The sequence below is a fragment of the Caloenas nicobarica genome, chromosome 2, assembly GCF_036013445.1.
Source record: "Caloenas nicobarica isolate bCalNic1 chromosome 2, bCalNic1.hap1, whole genome shotgun sequence".
In the NCBI taxonomy this organism is placed as follows: domain Eukaryota; kingdom Metazoa; phylum Chordata; class Aves; order Columbiformes; family Columbidae; genus Caloenas; species Caloenas nicobarica.
In genome coordinates, this window is record NC_088246.1 from 30,798,898 (window position 1) to 30,825,249 (window position 26,352).

Sequence of the window (26,352 nt, forward strand, 5' to 3'; positions counted from 1 at the left end):
CAAAGAAAGGAGAGCACATTACTCTTTGTATATTTTAAACCCTTCAACCTTTAATGAAGGTAGAATTTCAAGCTAATTATCATATCTATGAGACTAGTCCAAAGTTTCAAAGGGAGTCTTTTCTGTTCACTTCTTTGGGCTTTGAATGAAGGTAATTAACTGAAAGAAGTAGCGTGATGGGGGTGGGGGGAAGTATTAAAAGCAAATAGGATTTATGGTCTGGATTATTCGGCTTCCAACCAGATAGTATCTGATAGTATCCAAGACCTTAATGTTTCTTCTTATACTTTCTTAATATTCTTTGCTATTTTCACTTTCTCATCATAGTGAAACCAGTTCCTTATAATATCAATGAAGCAAAAAATAAACTCTGTTCTTTCCTTTTAAGGAAAAACCATAAAATGGACAAAAGATTAAATTATACAATATGATTAATTTTAAGTATACATTTTTACAGTTTGCATCCTTGTAATACATATAAACCCAATTTTGAAGGTCTGGCTTTCTCCTGAATAGTTTTTCTCTTACAATGTTTACCTTAAGTTTCTCACTTTTAAACTTAACTCATATTTAAACAAATTCTGCTTTTCTTGATAGCCACAGGGATTTAAATGGGAAAGTCCTATTCATTTGCAAAAGCTAAAAGCACACAGAACTTTATAGACGTACTAAATCATTAAAATGTTTCCAGCCAAAGAAAACATCAAATTCCTATTCACTGGGTTATTAGAAAATTATTATTTTTTTTAAAGGGAGAATAATTAAGAACAGATTTTTATTACTGACAGCTCAGGCAACATATGCAAGATTCAGAATAGTGACATTTGCAGTGATATAAATTTGATGCATCATTTTTCAATAGCTGTGAAACTAGTGCCAGTAACAGCAGGTAACTAAGGGCCAAATCCTGCCCTTTGATCTATACCACACATCTCACAAAATGTCGTATATTAAACATTGGAAGATGAAACTGAACAATACTCCTATCTACCGAAAAAGTGAAGCCTTTTCAAAACTTCATATTTGCAGTGGCACATTCCCAAAGTGGGGTTATTTTAGGCCGAATATAAATATTTTTAGAATCAAGCTTAATTTAGACATAACCTTCCTTCAGAAGCAGTAAAAACTAAAGCAAATGTAACATGCAATTATCGACTTACGGCTAGTTTGCGCTCCTGCCCTTGCTAATATATTTGATGTGACGATTTTACATAGTCATATCTGTTTCAACAAATCCTTGAGCTGTATTGACTTTGACAAGAACTCAGAGTGAGCAAAAGTGGAAAAGGGAGTGTGTATATTTTAGTCCCATTTTTCAAAGATGTTACATGGCTATAGGTACACTGGCTGAATATAAAGGGTCAAGACATCAATGAATGGATTACATTTGTTCTTAAAAGGTCCCCACCAAAGACTCTGAAAGAGACTAAGCTCTATTAAAAGAGATCAGGTCTTCTATTAAATTAAAAGATAGGAAAGGAGAAGTCGTTCTTCATTCTGGTGGAAGGTTATCACTGATTTCTCAGAAATATCTGTGCCGGCTCAACACATGCCCCTAAATAATCTGGAAATAGAAGTACATAGTGAGTTACTGAGGATTCAACAAAGTAAAGACAAAAGCCAATTATAAAAAAAGTTTAAGAATTTTACGGTATTGAGTAATGGGGCTATATGAAGCCAGAAAATTCAATACATGCAACTTAATGCCTGTGAGAGGAAACAGAGCTAACTACATACAATACCGCTAACTACAGAGATGTAAACTTTTATATGCTTATATTTTACATTTGAAAATAAATATGGGGTGTGTGTATCTGTGTGTATATATCCATATATACATGCATATTTATTTTGCTGGGCTACAATTAATATTGCCATGCAGGAATTAAGATTATGCAGTTAGTGTGGCTACTTCTATGAAAATATCAGCTGAATGCTCATAAGTAATCAAATACAATAAAATGTTATGATTGGTATATCCATATAGTATGGAGTTTGTAGTTCTGGTCCACTCAGCAATGCACAGGAAGATATAAAATAACTGGAAATGAAAGAGCAACAAACATAGAAGCTGCTCCATATTTTTTACTAAACACAAATAAATTAGACTAGGACTCTTCAGGAAATAAACAGATGAATGGAGGAAACATGAGAAGACAATGAGTGTCATGGAGTAGGTAAAGATAGTCCTGTAATTAAGTATTTCTCAAAATGCAAGAACTAAGGAGTTTCATAGCACTTCTAGAACAAGCAGAAAATCCTTTTTATATAATACTTTGTTAAAGCACGATGCCATACTAGACTTCAAAATTCCCTAAATCACAAACTGATACATATTTGGCATGGTATCTTAGTGCAACAATCACTGTAAGTTTGCTCTCTTATGCTTTATTTTTAATCATGCCATAAAGGACGGTGTGAGAGGACAGATACTGAGCTACACGAACTTGTGAGTTGACCTAGTATCACTGTACTGTCTTCTTATACATCTTATAAATTGTAGACCAAAATAATGAATGCTGCTGTTCACTGAACACCATTCATTGCTTTAAACAGCTTATAATGTGAACTTTTCCATGACATGTATCCCAACTGTGTTTGAAACCTAATTCAGAAAGTCACTTTTTTTTTTTCAGTCCTCAAATTGTAATATATTCTAAAGTTACACATCCATGCGTGCATCTGTGTGTGTCTCTACTAACTACAGAGCAAAAAACATATCTCTTTTTAGGCATGTTGTATTTCATCTGCATTCTACAGATTTTATTCTAAAGAGAAAATAATAAATTGATGACTGCAATGATAAAAATTCCCAATGCATTACAACCAGTTGTAGGAGGTTTAGGAAATGGAATGTTAGTTTTTCCAAAATAATTTAGCAGCTAGCAGCAAACAATAGCAACTACCAGATACTGAGCAGCTTTTCAACCTAGCCAGGTCATTTAGTTGCCTAAATGAGAGCTGAAGTCTCACAGGTAAGCTATCATGGAGAGCATCTCGGTATTAGTGCATTAGGAAAGTGTTTTTTGACTGGTGCCTTGGGGTTCTTGAGTCCGTTTGTTCTACTTGGAGCTCTGTGAAAGAGCTGAAGGCTCTCGCTTGTTTTCTATGTGAATGAGCCATTAGAGTGTGTGGGAATGTTTTCACAGCACCATGCCTCTCCTGCCCTCTTCCACAAACCAAAGTACTTCACGTGTCTCCTCATATTAGCCCTGTCAATAAACAAAGGCGGCTCTCCCAGGGGAGCGCTGCTGTCAGCAGATGGTGACGAGCATGCAGAGGGGCATCTGACCCCTTGCACTCATTCCTGATGGGGAGATAAAGTCACTCGGGAGATGACTGCACATTTCGTCCCATCAGGCAGCAGGAGAAAGAGAAGTCCAAACAAAAAGTTGCACAGGCGGCAGACAAAACACTCTACATGAATATAAGCCCTTTACAGCACTTCCCCAAGGCATGAAGAAACACACTTGGAGACTTCAAAGTTCCGTAGTGAGGAGTTTATGTTTTCCATTAGCTTGGCATTAGGTGAATGCTTCAATATTCAAAGTGAACACATAAGAGAAAAACACATTTGGAATTCATCTATAAAGATAAAGCAAGGAAAGTAAAATGGGGTAGGGGGTGGGAAGAAGCATGGTGTGATTAGAAATACTGATTTACATAGAGGACTTTCCCTCTGTAATGGAACTGGTTTTGATATCCAATTTATCTTTGCAATATATAAATATTGCTGTCCTGGCAAGAGATTGAATGACTCTATTATAACTTGGGGTTACTGCACTCACTCAGGCACATTTGCATAAAAACACTGTTGGTCAGTGGTAAATCTGTCTCTGGCAGCCGTTTGTCTTTGAAAAGAAGGGCCTCACAAAATGTAATCACACCCTGGTAATCATCATGCTGGAAATTTTTTTGGTTCCAGTTAAAATACTGGACAAGAATTTGAAAACTGGTATGATGCCAGAGACTCCTGAGCTCAATGCTCTGCACAGCAATAATGCTTCAGTATCTTCCTAGAACATGGCATGTATTGAATCTATAGTTACCCATTATGCAGGAATGTGGGGTCATTTCCATATGCAGGGACAGGGACTGCTGTTGTATAAAACACTACAAAACTGTTTAATTTGAAATTAGGAGAATACTGTGACATTAATGACTTTTTCTAGATTCCTGGTTACACAAAATCAGTAAATCAAGAGTGATTTGTCCATCCTGTTTTTTGTTATGCTTTGCTTTAGGGAAGCTACCTGAAGTAACATATGCCTCAACATTTATAATCATTTATATCCGAGTTGTACCTGGAGGTCCCGATGATATCAGTGCTCCATTTTTTTCACTGATTCCCAGACATGCAAAAAAAGACAGCTCTTGTCTCCAAGAATTTATAATATTATAGGCAAATAAAACAGACAAAACATTGAGGAAAAGTCATATTATTACGTTCATTTTACAAAGTGAAAATTATACACAGACAAGTTTAAGCCCTGCAAAAGGTTTGTTCTCACACTCAGTTGGGTGTACTGTGTGCAGACCTGCAAGAGTCATAATGTTATTTCTACCACGTAAAGTTAAGCACATGAGTTTGCAGAACTGACCTGGCGAAGATCAACCCTCTGCTTTTAAAAGTCTATTCTCTCTCTCAATATTGAATTCAACGATATTTATCAAGTCCTACAGCTATAGTATTTGGCCCAGTTTTGAGTATTTTGCATTGCTGAAGTTGCTTGCAAACATTAAAAATCTCAGGTGGCTCCATACATTTATTTCATGCCAGTATTGATTCTCAAGTCTTTACTTGTCTTCCTATTTTTTCCTGTTTCTAAAACCAAACCAAACCAAACCGGCTAAGCCTGCGTCTTGGTGTGAAGAAAGGAACATATAGCACTGCTGTAATTTTCACCCTGGTGAGAAACTCAGATATGGTGATAATAAAATAATCAGATATTTTATATATATAAACACACACAAATATGCACACACATTTTATACCTATGTGGACATACACAGATATATATCCATACTTATGCATATGTGAGAAATTCAGTGCATTTTTGCTCCATCATATAAATTGATGATTCACTAAATAGCTTTAATGGGGTAAGAATGCAAGGGTGTTATTTTTGACACTTAAAATGAACGCAATCAATAAAATCCTGTCTCTGCCGAATTCAGTGTCAAAACTTTTACTGACTTCAGTAAGGCCCAGATTTCACCCAATATCTTGTGTCTCACATCAATCTAGCACAGAGACTCCATCCTCAGATGGAATCATTTAACAGATACAGCTCAGCCTACTGCTGTGCAATGGATTTTTTTTGTGTATATAAAAATTTCCTGACTCTCATTAATCACTGAACAACAAGTTTCCCATAAAAAATAGGCGGACAAACAAGGAAGAATCAGTCCTTATAATTAAATATTTTATGAAACTTTTTAATGCGCACAGAAGGCCTTTGGAAAACTTCTCCTTACATCCTTACATGAACTTTTTGTTTTGTTTTGTTGTTGTTTTGATTTTGTCTTGTTTTTTTTTTGTTTGTTTGTTTGGTTTTTTTTTTTAGCTTACCAGGGGGAAGGAGACAAACTTTTTTGATTAGTAGCAAAAGAAAAAAAATAATAATAAGGAAAAAAACCCAACCCACACCAGAGCATTCAAGTTAAATCACTTCCACCCCAAAAAGACTCCCAAATACCAATGTTCAGACGTTCAACATTTGAAACAAGAGGTTTCATATTCCTGTTTGGGAGATCATTATGGGTAAGTCTTTCATGGTAAAGCTTGGCAGACAAAACGTATTCTTTTTTTATAGATTTATTCTTTTAGTAGTTTGAGGTACAATTTCATTGAACATGCTGCTGCACCAAAAAGCCCCCTATTATTTTAATCTGTATTCTTTTAAAGGTTATTTGTTCAAAAGGATTTCACTGTGTTACTCTTAGACCCCCTTCATCCAACAGAACAAAAGCTGTTCTATGAAAGGAGTCTAAACTTGGACAAACCGTAAAAAAAAAAAAAAAAAGCAAAGTTCCTCTCTGTTTTTATCAAATTTGATTGCTGCAGCTGTTCCCAGTTTCTGTATTTTAAAAATAGCCTTATTCAGTGCCTTGTTGGCTAAAGGCCAGAGTACCATTAGAACATGCTGTACGGAAAACCTCTATTCAGTTACAGATACAGAAATATATTTAAGATCAGTGGGGGTCATCTGCAGCAAACACTTGTATGGGGGAAAATGGAATTTTAATGCACTTGGACTGCTCACCACTTTTAACAGATATTTAAGAACTTCAAACCAGATATCTTTCTATTTGTATTGGTACTATCATATTACTGAGCATCAGGTACAATACAATATGAGCAAGTCAAGATCATTTCAACTAACAAAAATAGATCTAATTCTCAAATTACTCCTTAGTAGTTCTGGCATTCACTTTAAATGGCTCCCAGTAATATTGGATATTTGATTAGCCTATAAAAATGCCACAGTCTAGAAAACAAAAATACAGTAATATTGATGGAAATGTAGAAATTTGATCAATGAAAACCAGCTTTGATTTGTTCATTTCTAGGAGGAATAGTACTAACAGGGGATAAATGTTCCCTCTCTGCAGGTTAGCAAACTCTAATAATGGCATTATCCCTACATTTATCCACCAAAGGGTTTTACAGTTACCGGCCAGAAAGAAATCTTCATTCCATTTACATGAGTATTAAAACTCCTTTTGATTAAAGTGATAACGATTTCAGTCCAGGACCTCAGAAACCCCTCAAAGATGATCTTCATTCCTCTTTCTCTTAATGAGAACCAATTCCATTTGCTTCCTCTACCACACTAGTATTCCGTGCTGTTTGGAGCTCCCAGTATGCAGAATGGATACTGGTTTGAACAGCAATTTTTAGTTATTAACCAAGAGCCTAACCCCAGGCAAGTATTCTGAAAATCAATGTGATGTATCATGAATCACTTCTAGCCATTTCTGATGATCTAGAATACCTGCATTAAAGTATTCAAGGTTATGTGTTTCTACTGCAGCTGAGGGAGAAGTCTTCGGCAAGGCTGTCATCTTGATAGGTACCAAAAGGAAAGAAAACAGAGCAGTGCTAGTATCAACATAGTGTATATGATCTTGCTGAGTGTTGGCTTATTTGTGGAGCCTAAGGCCTACAGAAATGATATGTCCTCTATTTATACATTGTTTGATTCGACACAAGTGTGCTTGCTACCTCCAGGACTGAGCTCCAAGTATGGGAACAGATTTTCCCAATGCTTACTTTCCTTGAATTTGTTCCGTTCTCATAATTTCTCATTGCGGGCTTTGGTCTCTGTTATCTAATCTAGTTACGTAGAAGCGACTGCAGGTATTTTTCTTCCTATCTGAACTACACACATTGCTAAAAATTCAGTATATTTTGTACTGTTATTGGTTTACAAGATGACTGTTCTGGGATACAGGGAAACCTTTGTTATTGGAGAAGCAAAAGGGGAAAGTTGCCTCTAGTAGTGCTGCAAGAAAAAATAAACGTCTGCTTTGATGTGGTTTGCATGGAAGGACATTTCAACGAATCACAAAGAAATCAAAAATAAATTTGTTATTATACCTTTCAATATTTTAAATATTAATGACTGACATCAAGGTACTTTTCAATAGTTTTTCCTCAACAGTTATTTACAACACACACGTAAGAAGAAAAGATATTTCCATAATGATAATCAAGACAACTAGAGAACGGTTCCACATTTCTTCTCACGGACAAAAAGACCAGAGTCAGCTACAAGTATCACAGTAGTGAGACTCAAGTTATTTCTAGTACTCTGGTCCTGAACAATATCAAAAGAAAAATACAAACTTTATTTAATTCCAAGCAAGAAAAGATGACTTACAAACAAAACTAGATCTGGTTATAATTTATTTGCTTATGATGTTCTGCCATAAAATTAAAGCCGCAATCTTTTTCAAAAAAAAAGATCCGAGTGTACACTATTTGGCTGTAACACCACTCACGATGTTTCAGGTATCGCAGAAATACAGAAGCAAAGTCCTTGCCCAAAGTTAACTCATCCTGAGATCCTGAGCTGAAAATCTATACTGAAGTGTGGAGCCTTACTGAATTTTTCTTTAGAGAGATTTGACCTGGTAAGAAAAATATCCCCCTGGAGTTTAATGCAAATAGGAAACCTCAAAAACTAAGGGAATGATTCTCGTCTTATTTTCATTCTCATTTTTCAGTCTCATTTTGTTCTGAATGATGGAGAGTAAAAGAAAGTGAATGAGAAAAATATAAGGTAATCAGAGTTGTAGGAATACACGTGCATTTTAGTTGTTTTCAGACTGGACTATGCTAAACCTGAATGTAGCAATCCTGCCCTGAATAGTAGTCATCACATGTGGAGTTCTTAAAAGAAGTTCTGCTGTAATTCCTGGGGTTAATTTAGTGCATGGGATTCTAGGCGGGATGGGACATGCTGTTGTATTGTTTATGTTAGTTCTATTGCATGTGCCATTTGCACAATGTATGCCATATATTGTTTGGCAATACTTGTAGGCAGAGTTAATATCCCTCATCGTGCCAACTGGTGCAGAAGGAAAAGACACCTTTCAGACTGACAAGTCCTGCCTCCAGTCCAAAACAGGAGCCAACCTCAAATTGAATTGGAATTTGGAACAACCATTCTGGGTTTGTTTTCATTTTACTGATCAATTACACACTGCTGAGTAAGGACAGGAGGGTTGCTTTTTGGTTATATATGGAAATTAATCTGCAAGGACAGAAGATTTTCATGAATATTTTTGAATTTTCACCTTCCAGGTTAATTTCAACAAATGACTATGAGACAAATTTTTAAAGGACGTTAATTTTGGTCTTTGCCCAACAAATCACTTAAGCATGGATATTCAGTGATATCAAATGAACTACATACATGTTTCAAGCATGACTGTTAAATGCTCTGTTTATTCAGGCCTGTCTCTATAGTAACTACTTCATGGTACATGATTTCAGAACACTAATTATAAAGCAATATAAATAAGATTGTATGCAACAAACAGTTTTGCATTTACATATTTGAAGCATCTGAAAGTTCAGCATTACTTGTATAATATAATGTGTGATTGATTTTGAAAAATATTTTTCATTATTGTAACTCAGGCTTAGTAATAGTAGCTGAATATTCTTTTCCATAACACTAGTTTGCTCTAGGATCAGCAGCACAAAGGGACTGCAATATACTAAGGGAATTAAAGAAAGTAGAAGATGCAGGTGCACTAATAAATGTGTGGTCTTTGGATTACAGTATTTATGTGTGCTATGCCGAGCTAAACATAAACCTAAATGTTACACATAAGGAGTGGTACAACAAGAACATCTGTGTTGGGGGACTGAACTGGCATTGCTAACACCTCCAGTGCCAGGTGCAAAGGAAATTTCACTACAGCTTGAGTAATTTTGACTGCTAGCATCTGTATATGTCAGATTATCTCTCCTCTTCTCTTCATATTCCACTAGAGTATTTGTATTATACATCTGGCTTTCGATTCTAGCATAGCAAAAGACAGGTTGTAATCTTTCAATTCCTGGCTCTTTGCCTCTGTGGTGTTTTTTTTTTTTTAAATTTGCGTCTTGCTTTTCATAGTTACTAGTATTTTCCAAATCTATGGTTAAGGAAAATGAGCTTCCTGGGAAAGAAACATTAAAGGAAGAATAGTACCTTTGATATACTTAAAGCTGATCGAAATGCCTGTAGAGAAAGATTTTCCTCTCAAAGATACTGAAGTGGGACTAAAACTTCACATTTCTCTGAGAATGTCCACTCTGCTGAGAAATTCTAGAGTTCAATGTAAACTCACTTTAAAAAAAAAAAAAAAAAATCAACCTTCAAAATAACATGCAAATTTTCATTTCGAGTTCAAGTGACATACCTGATTCATAGAAATATTGATGATACTTGGTAGAAGACTTAAAGTACTTGAAAGAATGAGACGGCTGGCTGAAATGCTTCCTAGGAGATGCAAACCCAGTCATTTGTGATGTACATATTGAAGTCCAATCCTAATAATCTCTGAAATTCTTACAGAGTCCACTGAGACCATGACCTACTTCTGTATTAAGTGGCTCAGACTCAATATTTTATTTCTTAATGAGGCAAAGATTTCACAAATAAAAAACTGCCAGTGATCATGTTAAAGTGGAAGTCAATGGCGTAGTCACCATTACCATGACATCAATGAAAGCTGAAGCTGTTCTCAAGAAAGGATCAGGAAAAGGAGGGAGAGGGAAAGGAAATAGAATGTTTGTATTCTAGGATGAGTAGATTTGTTGGTGCACTGTTAATGTGTCTGAACCACAGCTCTCCATGTTTTATTTGTCCAGCACACTTAACAAGACCTACAGTTCTATTCAAGACAGGAACAAAATGTTGTCAATAATAAAACTGGACATATTGTGCTCTAAAGAAATTATTTCAGAAATCTTTGTGGAAAATGATTTTTTTCTCTTGGCAATTTTAAATCACCTCCTTCCATCCACAGACACTTGAATATGTCTAAAAACTATCTAAAAAAGGAAAGGACAAATTATTTTAAGTCTACACTTCTCTGGGAACTGGGAGTTTGTTTCACCACATTGTAAATTATCTTTGCTAACTTCTAATAAGGTGTGACAAAAATGCAATAAATACAAATAAATCCACAGGGAAGAGACTCAAAACCATTAAAAAAGCTTGATTTTAGAAAAAAAGTTATAACAAATTTGCAATCCCTAGCTACTCATATTTTCTTTTTACTTCAGTTCTAATGCCAAATTCCTTCATTATTTTTTGACCCGATATGAAACACCATCTGGCAAAAGCATGTTGCAATTTTACATAAATGAAATAATTGGATGGTTGCTTTAAAATATATTTCATAAATAAGTATTATTATACATCAGCAAAACTCACTTCATTCAATTTCTGAGCTATGACTTTTTGTGTGCCTAGAGGACCTGGGATTCCCAGACAGTCTTGCATCTAGTGCTTGGCAGCCACGAGCCTGATGAACTTCCACAGTCATACAGTATCAGATGCACATTTCCATATGTTTCATTTGTATTTACTGTATGCATTATTATTGCTACTACTGTTAGACAAGGGTAGCACCACAGACTCATCCGAATCACTACCTTGTAGGAAGGGATCATAGCCTAAGGGTCCTGATGGATCTGCGGCAACAGATTACAAACCATATGGCTGATGTGGTTATTTTATAATAGAACAAATGGTTATGGTTATTCAGGAGCCATTTCAAAAGTGAGATATCTCATGACAGGGACACCTGATCCAATCGCACTTCAAAACATCTTTAGAATAATTTTGGCCAGGCAATTACTTTCAATCTACCACCACAAAGCCATCAGGGTCTGAGGAGATCATCTTGTTGCCGGAGTCCTATGGATGGACCTTTGTGTCAGCACAATGTCATTTACTAGTCTGGGGGATCTTCTGGAGTGTGCACACCTCCCTAGGCATACATCACAGGAGGAATCAAGCCAAAAGACACAAAGAAGTCATTGATTAATTGGATACATGTTATAACATTGCCCCTTGACAAGTTATGACAAACGTGGAATAATAGGGAAAAACAAAATATTTGCTAGAGATGAAAAGCGGTATATAAAACAGCAGTTGGTCGTGAGCAAACATTTTGCAGCTATAAAGACCCAGCTGCTTTGGCTGACTAGAATGAAAAGGAACAATGCTTCAGGGGTTGTGAAAGAAGATCTCACAACTGATGGAATATGGGGGGGGCGGGGGGGAGGGCGGGAAAAAAAAAGACTTCCTTATAAAGCATGAATACTCATAGTCCTCTTTTCATCCGTTTATAACATATCTAATTTCTTTGAGCCAAGAGTCCTAGGTAAGTGTGCCATGCACTAAATGAAACCTGTTCACAGCTGCTGAAACCAGTTTATTCTGTATGCCTGTTTTTTGTATTTCATTAAATATTCATTTATTGATATTAGACTTATGAAAAATTTAGTATAATTTTGATCCTCCCCTATATGAATAGGAGAAATTAAAGGAAAGGGGAGTTCATCCAGGTTTATAGGTATGTGTGACACAGCTTGTGATATTTCAAGAAAAGAAAAACAATATCAGGAATCAATGAGAAGAAATGTCTTGTGCATCACCTAAATATTTAACTACAATATCAGCTTATGTTAATCATATTTCAAGAGTTGGGTTCAACATGCTGTAATTGTGTCATCAACCCATATCAATCAAAGCTTTATTTAATAACTGTAAAAGCTGCCATTTGCTACTTTTAAAATATCTCATTTCTCAGGGCCTCTACTCGATAATGGTCACTAGAGTTACAAAATGCTAAAAATACCAATGTTCTTGAAAATCTTATTTGAGTCCTACTGCAGAAGCCGAAACATCTGTAACAGTGTATGGCAGTTATCAGCTTCTTATAATTTCTGGCAACGTTCAGTTAAAAAGGCTATAAAAAGTGCAAGTAAAAACATTAGTGTTTTGACTACTTGTAAGAAACTGTTTTGTATACAATTAATATAAAGGGAACTGCCAAGTCAATCTGAGCTTAAAATTCAGGGGTTTGTGATATTTTTATTTTATTTATTTTTGAATTTGTAAAAAGCCAGAAACAAAACCCCAAGCTGTTGCAAAACCTAAACCCAACCAAATATTCCAGGTATTTTATTTTAATTAAAATAGAAACATATATTGTCAAATTCAACAGATATACAAAATCATAAATGAGCAAGAGCAGAAACATCCCTATACAGTTAATATTTGAAAAACCCAACTAAGATTCCTCATCCTGACTTATGCGAGGAAAATCAAACAAAATCGAAGTCTAAGAACCAGTGTTCTCTCAATAGCAAGCATAGAGAAAGTTCAACAAAAGTTTGACTCAACTCGTATTCAAATATAATGAGAACTGGACCCAGTCCTAAATCTTTTGAATAAATGGAGAAGTATCCTCTCAGAATAAAATTAATCAATGCTATTTTGGTTATAGAATGAAAAACAATCAAACAAAAACAAAGAGGAAGATAGAAGGAGAACAGCGAGGGAAAACAGAGTTAATTGCTAAGTTTTGAGATATTTTTTTCCATCATATGTTTTCTTCCAAAATATCCTGGAATATGACATTGCCAATGCTAATTCACAGTGCTTAAAGAGTTCTTTATATCATCAAAGCACAGTATACACACTGAAGTTCATGGCACTTAGCATGGAAAATACAATGTACAACACTATATGGAGTCCAGAAAACTGTGTTCTTCACAAGAGGACTGAATTAAGACTACACTGTCTGAATACTGGAACTTTCTATCATTTTGAGTTCTAACTCTGTAGCCTTAAGATTATTCTTTTAACTTACCTTTTATGGTCTGTGCACATAAAACGCTTCCTTTAACACTTCCGTAAATTTACAGAATTTTCCACATGGATATACAATAAGCATTTATACAAATTTTCTGTTTATCTAATCCTACTACTTGTCGCTTCTTTTCAATTACATTTTTGATCTTTTAATTGGCCAAAGCTGTTGGTTAAAAATTTAATTAAGCTTTATCAAACTGAAAGTACTTTTTTGCTTAGCCCCCATCACATGGAGATTTTCTCGCTGCGACACTTTAGCTGTAAAGGCTAAGACAAAGACTGCCTATTGCTTTTCCTGTTTCACGAAATAGGACCATATTTTGAGGCTGTATCATAGGAATCATGACTACTGCTAATAATATGAAGTATAGACCTTTATTTGGGATCTGCTCCAAAGCCTGCCAGTTCTGTAGGAATAAAACAACCACCATGTGTTCGGTATCTTAACTCCTAAATGGATGTAATATCAGATGAGTTGTGTAATATATTATCACTTAACCACTTTCATTTTAACTAAATATTAATTGCAGAGTGACAAAGACACAGAGAGAAAAGGCAGGGGTTTTGAATTCCATTCAACTCAACCATGTAACTGCTGTGTAACTTCAGGAAAGCCACCATATACCATTTAGTACCCTGGTCCCATTGTACCTCCTGAATCACTAGAACTGTTTAAAGTTGCTATAGGTCTGGATTTTTCTGGATCTCATGGGAATGGGGAAACCTTAATTTACATACATTCCCTCAAAATTTTCCAATAGCTCTCGTTTCACATGTGAAATCAATGATCGGCCGTGATCATCAACGAAGCACTGAGCTGTGAGCTCTCCAGGCACAGATTGCTTTTTTTTGTTTGTGCAGTACTCTGTTCCCTATAACTCCACTATCTGATTAGACTCCTTAGGAGGTACTGGAATATACATAAATAATAAGCAAGAGGAGACGATTAAAAAAATGATAATTGCTACTATTAATATAAGAGATTAAGATGTAAACTACATACTTTGTATTACACTGCTGACTCCCAAGGGTGGTTTGTCAAAGAGAACATACACACATGTGCACATAAGGCCATGTCACTGAACACTGCTCCCTCCCCAGTTCAGCAGAAATTCCATCCCAGTGCAGATTGATGATTTACTTTGTATTTTCCTTGGATGACTTGTGAAGTGTTCCTCACTTCAGCTCAGTCACTCAGCCTTCTTGCAAATGCCAGCTTATTGTTCACAACTATTTTTTTCATCCATGGGGATTTTAATAGGCATGAATGAGTGAATGGGGACAGTTATGAAGGAAATTCACAGTATAAAGGAAAACCCTGAAATTCAGTTATTAATTGGGCATCCAGGCTTCACATCTTTTTCAAGCTGACTAGTCCTTGCTCATTTGGACAATGCCAATGATCTTTTTCTAGGCTGACCATCATAAAGCCACTTGTATACAGTAGCATGGCTTTTCTCTGAGCTTGTGAGTGTGCCTGCAGCTCAATAGGACTATTCACATGAACAGATGTTACTCAATGTGAATACTGGTTGCAGAATTAGGCCTGTCCTTGCTCTTTCTCTTGCTACAAACATCAGCTGCTCAGACATCCAGGCTTGCTTTTTTTTTAATGGCTTTTTGCCATACACAAAGCATGATGTCAACTTTTGTGATTTGAAAAAAAATCCTCCTATCTCCCATTAGCACGTATATAAACTAATGTTTATACACTCCTCCATGTAGTTTCCTGTATGGATGATGATAAAAAATTGAAGTCCAATTAGCTGTTTGGCATGATATTTTGTGTCTTTCACAGACAAACAGAAACCTCTACCTGGTCATTTTCAAGCATATACTTGAATGGGTATGGAAGCACGTTGGATCAACATCGAATTTTTAGTTTCATACAATGCAACAAAAGTTGATAAAGCTACAGATTATGTTTGGCTTGATATATTTTATTTTCATCCCAACACAATTTTTGTCCATACCAAATTAAATACATCATTTAAAAGTAGGTAAACCAGTCTTAGCCATTGAAAAAACCCAAAGAATTACTAGACAGACACTTAACTATAATATTTATAAAACTTTAATATGGAGTATCTCATAATATTTCCTTATCTAACTATCCTCCTCAGTTTCAACCAAATTGTGACTGTTACAATCTAAAAAATCACATTAGATCTAAGACACTCCAACTTAACACCTGAAATTAGGTGTGTTAATGCTTGCCTTTAGAAATAAATTAAATATCGTGTTTGAAAATGAAGAAAAATAATAATACTTCCCATACTTATTGCCCTCTTATTTAAAAACCGAAGACATTTTATTTAGCATTTTACTTTTAGGTGATGGCCAAAACCAATCATTGATATTAGTATCTTTTTGACCGTTTATATTTTTAAATCTCTCCAACTTGATTCTGTGCTGAAAGCACAGCTGAGGTCCAGAAATAAGTTGAAGAGGTATGAAAAGATCCTTTGAAAATGAAAAAGAAAAATACCTGAAGAGAGCAAGTTTCACAAGTAGCAACTATACAACCAGGTTTAAAGACCAAATCAGGCTTGTGAGGCTTGTTTTTGTTTGTGTATTCTTTCCCTTTTCTGTGTCATACAAAAATCTTCAGTTATTTCTCTTTGTTACAAACTGTGAACCCAGTAGCCTGGGAATAAAGACCTGGGAGGAAAACTTTAAGGGAAATGCATTTCTGATACAGCTGGACCAGGTGGTCCAATCTGCCAGTTTACAACTAATTGGCAAACCATTTGCTCTTCTTCAGACCCCTGGTACATCACCTGTTCTTAATGACTTGTCGGAATTATGGCAAGTTGGATCCACAATTCATTCTGACAGTTCTTTAAGAACCCTTGACTGAACATCATCTGGCCCTGCTGATTTATGTATATATTTAGTTTTTCTAGGTATTCTTTGACTTCCTTATCACTCATTTCAAATGATCCTCATTAAACCTTAACTACCTGTTCTGTTTTCATATTGAAAAAGAAAACAAACCTGAACACAGGGTGAGGAGGGAGGAGAAGGAAAAAAAACCCCTGCAAAACCCTCAAATCAACTCTTGATGAATATTTCCAAAAACCAGCAAGTTCCCTCCTTCTTGCTTAGCACCAAAACATGCTAAACGGATGCGGATGCATGGATATGCCATCTAACAGAAAATAGTGACTATTCTTGTTTAGCAGGTACAGCCTCACTTGCAAACAAATGAAGGAACTTGGAACACTCACTATTCCATTCCCTTCTCGTTCCGTGCCCACAAATTACTCTCAAGGGAAATAATCCAGAAATAGTACTGATAGTTTCTTAAGTACCAGACATGCAACTGTAGCCATAATTTACACAGCAAAAAACAGGGTAAGAAGATTCAAAATGACCAACCAACTTGTTCCAATCCAAACCCTTAATAACAATGACTATGTCCTATGGTAAAACGTGTTAACTTTTTTATAGTCTACTATTTATGTCAGATTTCCTATACCACTGTCTTTTGCTTCCTCTGGAAAGTACCAGTACTTTTTGGCCTAGTATTTTCTGTTATCAAAATTAATAATATATACTTACTGGCCTTCTCCTTTTTTTCTTATTTCATGTTAATTCCTTCATTCTCTCAGCTTACGGAGAACCATGCTGGTACTCCTAGTACCAGAACTACCATCTGCTGTGCCTTTATTATTGTATCATTCATTCTCTGCCATCTTCCATGTCCTGTCACCTCTTACTAACACTGCTTACAGGATCCTGGCACACTGATTCTTTTAATATCACAGTATCTCCCTTTAAAATGCAGTATATTTTAATTTTGTTTAAACTTCACTAGTTTATTCATCATTGCAACAGATTGTGATCCACTGCATCTAAATTCCAGAACCTTGTTCAGGGGGCACTGGAGGAGGAAGATGAGATGATGAGGATATCCAGCCCTTTCATAAACACACACCTAAGTTCCCCATTTCAACAGAAACAGGTCTACCTCAATTAAATCTCAAGATTCCCAGGTTAGGTTGGTCCCTCTCTTCATTGGCTGCATAGTGAAGTAGCAAGTGTCACGCAGTCCCTTCCACTTAGGATATCATCTTTCCAGCCATGTTACAAGGTGGGCATCGATGGATCAAGGTTGCCTTTTATTAGGAAAGAGCATCACAGCAACAGCAGCAGTACTTACTGATTAGTTCCTAGTAATAGACAATACCATCACGGTTTAAGCCTTACAAAAGAGCGCCCATCAGTTTCCACAGCATGTTGGGGTACTGTCAATGTCTAAGCAAAAAGATAATGGTCATGTGATTAGGAGGAAAGCAAGAAAAAGTATTCCTGAAATCAGGAAACATGGAGTCAGCTACAGGCAAGCTGAGAGTACAGAACCCAGACATCTTTCCCCGATGAGGACCCAAACTTGCAGTCCTTAGTGGAAAAGGTAAAGGACCAGAAAGCGTTATCTGTGCTCAGCATGTATAAGTGCTCAGTATGGCACTTAGCTATCCCCCTTGTCTGAACTGAGTCACAACAGAGCCTGAGGTAGGAAACACTCTCCTGTCTCCCCAGATTAATACTAGAAGTCATGGCTGTATCAGTAGCCAACAAAGCAGACAGTTTCAGGCAATGAGCAGTGCCTAAAGCATTTCAGTGCCTGGAGGGTCTAGACAGTGGGATAAACGAAAAGTACTGGATGTTTGTCTGTGGTTTAGATAGTTTCTAGGCACCTCAGTCACAAGTTAAGTTGTATTTAGATTCATGGGATCCCACATACTTATTAATACTAGTATTTTGATATTAAAGTTTATTTCACAGAACCGACTGCATGAGTTCGTCTTGTAGATCTTATCAAATGCTGTGAGCCCTAGTGAAGCATTATGCTACGTACTAATTAATTTGAATGACCCATGCCCAAGAATTACGCCTTTAACTTCTTGAAAGTCAAAGGTTATCTTGAAAATGAAACAGTTGCTAAATTAAATACAATTAACCTATCAAAGTTTGATATGTGCTTATTACACTTTTATAATTTGAACACTAGGATGAGATTTAAAATATGTTGTTTGTCCTTGAGACTCCCTGAATGTCATGTTTTGGCCCGGGGAATTTTGGTAGCTGGATTATAAACTCCTGGTAGAGTGATGAAAACACTGAATTATTGTGCAATAGAGAGTGACAGTACAATACGCTACTGATCTGAAAGAACACTGCACCTTATGGTGGAAACAAAACCACTCCTTCAGCAAATACTGAATGAAAACAATAAATGATACTGATTCAAGGGACAGAGAGAATCATGCCAGAAAACCTTATCCCATGGTAGTGGGCAAATCAGTTTTTATACAATTTCAAAGTAGTAACATAAAAATGACATGGTTTATGCCGATCCCCTGTAAAATATGTACTGTTTGCTAATACTGTGCTTTGGGTCCGGTAAGGACTAAAGAAGTTCTACCTCAGTACATGCTTTGTTAGTCTGTTACATATAGCATCAAATTTTTCTCTCCCCAAATTGATCTGCATTATGTGTTCAGAAGAAAAGAGCATGTGTAAATCCATACACAGAATGCCTATCAAAACCAAATGCAACCAATAAGACACAAAGTAACATGTTCTGAACCACAGTGTATAGACCTCGATTTTTAAAGAGTAAACCTTTTATAGTGATAGAAACCTGGTCAAAGGAAGATTTTGCAGTAGAGTGTATAGTTTCACATAGGAAAGAACTGGAGAAATTTTGCCCCAAAGAGAAGTAATGATGTAAAAGAGGGACAGAGAGGAAGTAATCCTCGTATTACACTTCCACATAGAAAAGCATTTGAGAAAAATAAATGAACAAGCTCTGATCTCTTGACTGATCCGGGAAACAATTCAATTAAAATAATCAACATGCCAGATCTCCCTTCCTGATTTGCTTAAGTAAGTTTGCATTTGCAATTGTAGAATTAGATTGTGTATATATATGCGAATGCTTCCCTCCACCTCTTCTCCTCCAGGGAAAAATCAAACTTACAAGAGGTCATTTAGCAAATGTCATGAGGGATTAAAGGACCTCAGGTTCCCAGAATTTTGGCTGCATTAACTATAGGATTTGTATGCATTAAAGGACAAATCTGGCTCAGATTTAACTCAGCCACCTCTTTGCTAGCTTGGTTAACCAAACTTCAGTTGGGTCACATGTGGTTTTCGTCAGGAACTCTGAATTTGCTCCACAGCATCTGTATTTTTGATTAGTTTCTACTCTACCCAAACATAAAAGTTGAAACATATATTTTATTGCATCATCTTTTGAAATGTCTGCACAAACTGAGTACATACAACAAAAAGCCCTCAAATTTAAAAGAATTGAAAATAGCCAGGAAAATGAAATACAGCATGATGTTATCTTTACCACTTTGAAACCTAAATCCCCGACCCTGGTCAAACATTTCTTTAAGCGTGATAAAGTGTTAAAGGTCTGTAATGTAACCAAAGGTTATATTCATGGTAAAAGACACATTTCCAGCCAGACAGAGCAGATTATGTTTTTACAAATGGGAAAAGAACCTGCTTTTTAGTGTGTGCTGCAACGGAAGAAGATACAGGAATAGCAGTCATGGCCATAGCAGAGCACACTGATAACAACGAGAGCGTTCACTGATACTTTACAAGACTTTGCCTACACAGAGTACAGCACTGTGCTGAACAGACCCAAGCTCTATAGACTTGTCAGGAATAAAGTGCCGATATTATCATTATATGCTACATTAAAATACTATCTACGATAAATTAATAAGATAACGTAATGATGTCTCTCAAGGAATAACACAAAAAAGGCTAAAAGGGCTTAAGTACTGATAACACACAAGTGATGGTAATCCCCAAATTTCTGTATTATGTAGTTTTTCTGTTTCACAGCATTCACGCTGCTTGTAATTATAACTTTCCTACACAACAGGATTTTTTGACAGTTATCACTTTTCTGAAAACATTATGATAATAAGTTTGTCTTCAAATTTATTAAAACATGATCTTTGAAGTAATTTCCCTCAATTCCCTAGTTTTCACAATATAGTATTTTAATTTCTATAAAAATTGCAGTAGATTATTTGACAATTATTTATTTGCAATGATATTTTTACTCACTCCCAAAAAAGAAAAATATTTTTTCCACAAGACATTAATTTTAAGGGAACACAATTTGAAATAAAAAAAATTTGTAAGTATTTCAACAACAGCTACTTATGTATGTTTTCCTATCCCATTTTTCAATCAAAGATTTTAGCAAAGAACGAGCCATTAAAACACAGTATGAACCATATCAGTCAAAAACCTCACAGTTTAGAAATGTACTACAACTGTCATTTGCAATAGCAGTAGGGAATCCTGTTAGATCTACCCGAAAAAAAAAAAAAATCATTGGATTTTCACCTTCCAATCACTGAAAATCATTTTCAAAAAGAGCTGAATATTGCCATTTCATCTGCTCATGTCTTTATTTATGAATAAACTGCTGTTTACTTATTAAAAAAACCAGAACACACCAGAGTTCACGTGGTTTCACTTTGTACAGGCACGGGCAGGACCCATGGCTCCCCACCTGGTACAGATCTGAGTTTCCCGAATACCATTACAGAGCATTGCTAGGAGAAGGGAAGAGCATTCAGGGCAGCTATTATAGCATAGATTTCTCTGTACTCTCTGTCAGAGAAGAGTGGCACAAATGGCCGTGAAAGCGGTTCTGTGAGATCTAGCGGAGGAATAACAAAGCACACAATGTGTATTTTTTGGATTTGGAAATGCTATCGCTGTATCTTTTAAAATACCATCCTAATTAGGGACCAAATTTTTAATTTTAGAAGGCAATCTATCTCAGAGTGTCTTTAGAAAACAAATGAAATATAAGAAAATATATATCGAACACACAGTGAAAGAGTCTATTCCCTCTCATTAAACTACTTTAATGAACAGAGATAAGCTACCGATTTACCTCTCCTTCAGTCTACTGAACTTAACCATCACTTAACACCTAGGGGATCTTGGTTCCCAATTTGCTCCCACTGCAAGTTCTGGGAACCTCCATGAAAACCTATTTCAGTATTACCCTTAAGTATTATCACCAGGAAGAAGTCCTTTTTATGACTATCCTTATGAGTATAGCATTTCAATTTCCAGGTGAGCAGCACAACACTAAAAAGTCTCAAAAATTAAGTTGAATGTCTCAAAAGAAGGTAAATGGTCCTAGGTTAGCATCATTAATACTGAAGTTACAGAACTGGCATTTCAAAATGCTTAAAACTATTTGTGTCTGACTAGAACAGGTAGATAAGTATCTGTATTCATATATGGTCTAAGTTACAGTGACTTAGTTCTGTAATGGTCCAGCATACATATCCTACCATGCAACTCTGCTTTGGAAATCCATATCTGGAAGTCTATATATGAAAGTCCAATATCCAAATATTTCCCCTTTATACATCACCTACAGCTGTGGACATTCTTTTAAAGTTGTAAGAAATAAAACGATAACAACAACAAAAAAAAAGGCAAAAGAAAACAAAAAAACTCACTGAAACAAACTTTCAAATATTACGTTCATTACTTTGATAGAGTAAAAACACGTAAAATGTGTATGCATATGTGGGTCTACGTTCATTTGCATGAAGGTAGAAATAAGGCAGAGAGATATAAGGACTTACCTAGCTCTCATTGCAGAATTTCTAGTTTTAAAAGCCTAGAGACTGTATTATGTCATAAGTCTCTGGGCTTCACTAATTCCATGACTGCAGGCTTCTTTGTGATTTTGATTTTGCAATTGAAACTGATTGGCTGGCAGACAAAGAGACAGAAACAGCTGCAGCTGGTATTATTGATTATTTCCTCAATTTAAAGGAAGTAAAGGAGGAGGCTAACAACATTGAGGGACAAAGGCTAAGTTGTTGCTCTATGTTTCTGGCAAAGCCAGTCACTGTCCACTGCAGCATGCTCTGAATTAATTCATAACATGTAGCTATTATCATTTTAATACCAGAGATTGCTGTAGAAGTCATAAGGACTTGCCTGTTGTGATGGTGAGTTTTTAATCTCATTATTGTTTTAGTAAAATCTGAAATCTCTAATATGGAAAGACACTAAATCCAATATAAACACTCTGGAAACTGCTTTTGGTCTGTTATCAGTATCATGAATAACTTCCTAGCAATACACTGAGCTTATGGTAGTTGATGTCTACCCTAAGAGGCCCTGTTCTCTGAATGAGAGTTGTGTCTTCCTAGAGAAAACAGAAGATAACTGTTGAAAACCAGAAGACATATTAGCGATCCACAATGGGGGTGGGGAAGAAAAATTAAATCAAAGGAGGAAATGTGTAAATTTAGAAAACAAATGATACAAATGTTATTTGTTTAGCCCCTCTCTACCCCCCTTCAATGTGTTGCCTTGACATTAGCCACTCTTTTCTTATGTGGGGCTTCAGTTTGAAGGAAGTAAAACAGAAGAATTGAATAAAGCTTCTTTCCATTAAAGAAATGTATGTTAATGTAGATGCATAGCATGGATGTACCCCCTTGGTGTAAAACGAGGTTTGTACTCACACAGCTTCCTCCGGGGAGCTACCGGACAGTGGCCTCTCAGGCTACAGAACCGCACCAATTTAACTTAGGCAGTGGGTGTTGTGCCGTTTTAAGATGCAGTTTTTGAGCAACAACAGCAGGAGGAATTAGATGTTCCCTTGAAACCAACGCTTTTACAATAAATCTTAAGAATTACTAATACAGACATTTGTAAAGATCCACAGACAAAAAAAGCAGGGACTTGCGGGAGCCCCTTATCTATGCACTCAGCCATTCTCACAGCCTTGCTGCGATAGAACTCCCCCGTCTCCCCAGGCAACCTATTCTGGTTCCTCGCTCTTATAACCATTACAAAGTTTTTCTAGTCTAGCTGAATCTCTTCACAGAATTTAAACCCAATACTTGTTCTGTTCTCCAAGTACATACAGAACAGATGATCCTCTTCTGCTTTAAGGAGTTGGAAGCCGTACTCATGTTTGTTCTCAGGCTTTCCAAACTGTGCAGGGATCTGGAACCATACTTAGGTGAGCATTAAGACAGGATCTGTGCATTGCTGGATAATCTGACAATAAATATTATCTGCACAAGCAGATCTAAACACTTCTTTTGAGAGTACCCAGTGTGATGCCTCCTACACCCATGGATTGATCGCCTGTGTTCTCCATCTTGCATTTTGTCTTACCTTCCTCTTGCCTTCTAGTCAAAGTATTCTGTCTGCAACACCAAACTAAACAAGGACAGGTTTTCTGACCCTGAGGCTAACTGGCACAGAATGCCTTCCTTCCATACAGTTAAACTCCCTCATCCCAGCCAACAGTATAGCTTTGTCAGTACTGCCTACTGGGAGCAGTCCCTGGCCTGTACCCAGACATTATCTAGGAAACTTAGTTTCCACCAGGGAGTATTCTTGCTAATGAGCATGTGCCGGAGCTTGAGGCTTTTTCCCGTGTAATTTACAGCCAGAAATGTAGCCAAGGATGTTGACCCTACCATGCTAGAAGCTTATGGCCACTAACCCTTTGGGATATGGTGTTCAGTTCCTGAGGTTAGCAACCACCTTAGAAAAAAACTCCAGAAAAAGCACTTATGCCACTTCCAGACTGCTGGACACCACGAGGCTATTCACTTGTCTTCACTTCCTAGGTATCATTTTTAGGCTGGCCTAAGCAGTAAGCTCTAGATGGGTCTACATCCATGCAAAATCCCCTTGTCAGACACACTATGAGAGTTAAGGTAGGCTCTGCTGATATGAATCTTCTAACTGGATCAAGATTTTCTAACTACAACAGAAGTGCTTTGAATTTTCTGGACTCTCCCAGTTCCTAAGAGGTAAAAAAGCATATTTCCTAAATGTACTGAAGCTGTTGTGGAAGTTGATGTTATGCAAAAAATAGGCTGTAAACATTGGACCTGCAGGAGCTGAACAGCTCCAGATACTGAGGAAGCTGTAACTTGTGGTCATCTCTTGACTCTAGAAACTACTGTCAGCACTGAGGGCAAGTCACCTCCTCTATCTGCCCTACCACTCCCATGTGATACAATTGTATACAATTTAGTAAGACATTTGTCTTAAAGATTTCTTTAGCCAGCTGAGCTCTAATTGTTTACACTGCCTTGTTCTTGTGGCAATTTCCACTGCTTTGATTTCTTGTGCTAATATTTGTTACCTATTAACAGAAATTCAACCCTTGACTAGTTCTTGTCTTGAGCATTTCACTTTCACTCTATTTGGATTAAAAGCAAATTGGTCTGCCATCTTGGCTTGAACTTACTTTCTTAAAATTATCTCCATCAGGTTCAGGTATGATCTTACTCTGGTAAGGAGTTCCATAAGTTTGCTAAGTGTTGTGTAAAAAACTTCCTTTGATTTGTTTTGAACAAATGAGACTCTTCTATTTCAAAGTGAGCACCTGACTTCCACCAGCTTTGTCTGATAGCTCCTTATTTCTGTACGAGGAGAGAGAAGGAACAGGCAATTCCCATTCATCCTCTGCAAGAATCCAATGATCCTACAGGCTTCTATCATAATCCCTAAACCTTCTCTTTTTCAGACTAAAAAGGCCTATTCATCTTTTTCTCAGATAATCCATTCCATACTGTTACCTCGATGTTTTATTACATTATTATTATGTTTTAAGTATTCTAAAATAAGATTTAACATCGTATTTGATCACAGTTTACCATACTCCAGGTAATTTTGATAGTACTTTTTTGTAATACCAGGCAGTCAAATTCAGTTTTCACTTAAACTTGTGCAACCATACTGGTGGCTGAATGCACTATGCACTGAATTTGGTATTTAAGCCTGCAAGGACACATTTCTTTAGTGTGTGTATCCACTAATAGAGTATTTGATCACAATGTTCTAACGAATTCATTCTGAAATTTGTACAGAAGTGGTTTTGGGGAGTGGATAAAGATAAATGAACATATGGGGATACGGGATCACTGAAATGATTTGAGCACAAATGCGGCACATTAAAAGAAAAGGATATGATCGAATGTGTGCAATAGATAACTCTGTACAAGATGGGAAACTCAGCTGTCACTTGTAAATACAATAGGTACAATAGGCACAACCCTGTGCACCAGTACCTGTGGGGGATGCCCAGCTGGAAAGCAGCTCAGCAGAAAAAGACTTGAGGGTACTGGAGGACACCAAGTTGAACATGAGCCAGCAATGTGCCCTTGCTGCAAAGAATGCCAATGGTATCCTGGGCTGCACTGGACCAAATGCTGCCAGCAAGTGGAGAAAGGTGATCCTTCCCCTCTGCTCAGCACTGGTGAGGCCACACCTGGAGTGCTGGGTCCAGTTCTGGGCTCCTCAGTGCATGGACATGGAGACATGGACATGGAAAGATTCCAGCGAAAGGCCATGAAGATGATTAAGGAACTGGAGCATCTCTCCCTATGAGGAAAGGCTGGGAGCAGTGACTGTTGAGCCTGGAGAAGGCTCAGGTGGCTCCTATCAATGCACATAAATACCTAAAGGGAGGGCGCAAAGAGGATGGTGCCAGGCTCTTTTCAGAGACTGGATATATGTCTCAGTCCAAATTTGTGCAAACCTCCCCAACACACAAGACGAATTCATACTGTCAAACTGTGAGTCCAGAAAACACTCCATTATTTAGCTGCTATGAATCGACCCATTTGCCATATATATTGAAAGGTATTGGCACCTCTGTCATTCTATTCATGGGCAGAGCCAAGACGCTAAAAATCAGAGTGTGCCTGAGAACATTTAATATTAGCCTGCTTAGTTTATCTTAGTTCTGTGAATCTCGACTGTTGCAATGTCAAAACTGGAGACAGCACAATGCTGAGCTTCCCTGTGCTCCGACAGTCTGAGGTTGCATGTGACCACACAGGAATCACACAGCTAGGCTAAGCTAGGTCAGCTAGCAAGGCAAATTCCATTAATTTATATTGAGGAG

At 36.8% G+C, this 26,352-nt stretch overlaps 1 protein-coding gene across 7 annotated transcripts in view; it reads right to left on the reverse strand.

The window, feature by feature from the left end:
- DGKB (diacylglycerol kinase beta) overlaps nucleotides 1-26,352 on the reverse strand; it is a 320,219-nt gene that overhangs the window by 12,505 nt on the left and 281,362 nt on the right. The window lies entirely within an intron of this gene.